The sequence below is a fragment of the Megalopta genalis genome, unplaced genomic scaffold (assembly GCF_051020955.1).
Source record: "Megalopta genalis isolate 19385.01 unplaced genomic scaffold, iyMegGena1_principal scaffold0033, whole genome shotgun sequence".
NCBI lineage: Eukaryota > Metazoa > Arthropoda > Insecta > Hymenoptera > Halictidae > Megalopta > Megalopta genalis.
The window spans coordinates 1,770,001-1,772,500 of record NW_027476102.1 but is presented as its reverse complement, the minus strand read 5'-3'; the positions used below and the strand labels follow the sequence as shown (position 1 = coordinate 1,772,500).

At 44.4% G+C, this 2,500-nt stretch overlaps 1 non-coding gene across 1 annotated transcript; it reads left to right on the top strand.

Moving 5' to 3' along the window:
- The first annotated feature begins 1,066 nt into the window (after window positions 1–1,066).
- On the top strand, window positions 1,067–1,221 carry LOC143261089 (5.8S ribosomal RNA). The gene has a single exon (XR_013035313.1). It is a non-coding gene; the product is annotated as a 5.8S ribosomal RNA (ribosomal RNA).
- Window positions 1,222–2,500: the final 1,279 nt, after the last annotated feature.

Genomic DNA, 2,500 nt, shown 5'->3' with positions numbered 1-2,500 from the left:
AAATATATAAAAATGTACAAAGTTGGGATGTGGTGTGGTGGAGAAGAGTTGGGCCCGACCAGATCATTCGTGCGTGATTTACACGGCAGACGTGTGTACTACACGTATTAGGCCTTTGATCTGCGTTGCGTAGGCCATCTTCCTTCCAAGACACACACGTGTTGGGGTTTGTGTGATTTTATGATAGTGCCTCAACACGGAAAAATAAGCGTACGAGAAGAGTTGGGCCCGACCAGATCATTCGTGCGTGATTTATACACGGCCAGACGCGTATTATATTACACGTATTAGGCCTTTGATCTGCGTTGCGTAGGCCATCTTCTCGATAGAGAGAAAGCCAATGTATTCTTTTTTCTTTCTTTACACACACACACACAGTTGTAGTAGGACAGGGAGGGATGCGAGCGTGCTAATCACGCTTCCTCAAGTCTTCGCTGTGGTGTAAAAAAAAAAGAAAAAAAGGAATCGTTGGGAAAGTCCAAAGGACGAAAATATCGGGCAGTCTGAAGATAACTTAATGCTCGTTTACATTGGTATCAAGAGAGACCGGCTTGTGTAGCTCGTTTCAATGCTGTGTCGTTGTCATTGACACCCTACTCTGTTGCGCGCTAGTGGCAGCATGAGCGTGGGACGTATATATATATGACACCCAGCTAGAGCCGGCCGTGAGTCCGTCCGGTGTAAATAACGACGAAAGGAGAGAGAAACTTTTCGAATCCAGTATCGGGTTGATAATTGTCCAGTTTGAATATCCATATCCCCGTCGTTTTTGGAGGTGATATACTCTCTGTGTTTCTTCGATAGAAGGCTTTTCAATGTTCTATTCGCTCCGACCGTCGAACTTGCAAGAAAACAGTGGTTTTGGATTTGCTCGTACATATATATATGGTTTCGACGGAAATATCTCGTTCTTTAAGGGACAATTATGTCGTTGTACGACGACTCCCGAATCTCCTTCGCGCGCTGGTTGGAGCTCTTCGGGTATCGGCTTGTTCCGAAATATAACACAAAAATGTGGTGGATAGCAAATACACATTATATATATGAGAGAATAAAAGGGAAAAATTACCCTGAACGGTGGATCACTTGGCTCGTGGGTCGATGAAGAACGCAGCTAATTGCGCGTCAACGTGTGAACTGCAGGACACATGAACATCGACATTTCGAACGCACATTGCGGTCCACGGATACAATTCCTGGACCACGCCTGGCTGAGGGTCGTTTACGTACTTATAAACTGCTTGCGTTGATGGCACTTGTTGCCTATATACGTACGAGCGAATGATGGGCGCTTCGTCGGCGTTTGTCGCGGTCCTATGAATATTGAGAAATTTTACGTACGTCTAACAGTCTTCGAGAGAGATGGAAATCGTGTTCGAACTAGCGTGAGTGTGGAAGGCGGTGTCGTGTGTCGTATATGTTTTATATACGTCCGCCCGTCTGAAACACCGCTTCGAAGCGGTGACAAAATCTTTTTCGGGACGATTCGTATCCGTAGAACTATCGAGATTTCACTGGTACATTTTCAACGCGCTCCCGACGTCGCCTGAAATGAAACGAGATGGGTTTAACCCACGAAAGCGTACTACACGAGTCTGTCCTATGTGAAGACTGTGTACAGAGATCGAACGAACGCATGAAAGAAATTGAACGAAAGAACACATAACCCGCAAAAATATAGAGTAGAATTGTGACCGTTGCTTCGAATTTGAATTTATATGTATATATATATCATAGCCCCAGGGAGTGGAACCTATGAGTGTGGAAGGATGTCTCTTACCGTTATGTTGCCAGAGGAAAAAAAGTCTCTCTCTTCGTACGACACATTTGTGTACGAATTGTATCGATGGCTATATAGATCCGATGTTGCACATATTCTGAGTAAAGAACACCCCACCCGGGTTACCGTCCTAAAACTCTTCTATTGGTGTGGCTATGATGTGTGTGTCAACGCAATCGCGAGTCTGGTTCTACGGGAAAACCGTTTGTCGGTCGCCCCATATATCTTTTTGTTCTCTTCAAATGATCGAATAGCGAAACCGCACGAGATCAATCGGTCGTCTAGTCCCCGAAAGTACTTTTCGGACGGACGTTAAAGTTATACCGATTGTAATCGTCTTGCGAGTGTTTCGAAGATCTATATTTGGAGAGGATATCGAATTTTATAAAAGATATATTGGTGAGGCGCGATAAACGGTTTTTTTTTTGCTTTAAGGGTTTTTTGTGTTTTTTTTATTTTTTTTTTTTTTTGTGTTGCTCTGTACACGTTTCGCAAAATGCTTTCGGGGGGGGAAGCTCTGAAAAAATTTTTTTTCACGTTCCGACGACCTCAGAGTAGGCGAGATTACCCGCTGAATTTAAGCATATTACTAAGCGGAGGAAAAGAAACTAACCAGGATTTCCTTAGTAGCGGCGAGCGAACAGGAATTAGCCCAGCACTGAATCCCGCGGAGTTCCGCCGTTGGGAAATGTAGTGTTCAGGAGGGTCAATTTATCCCGT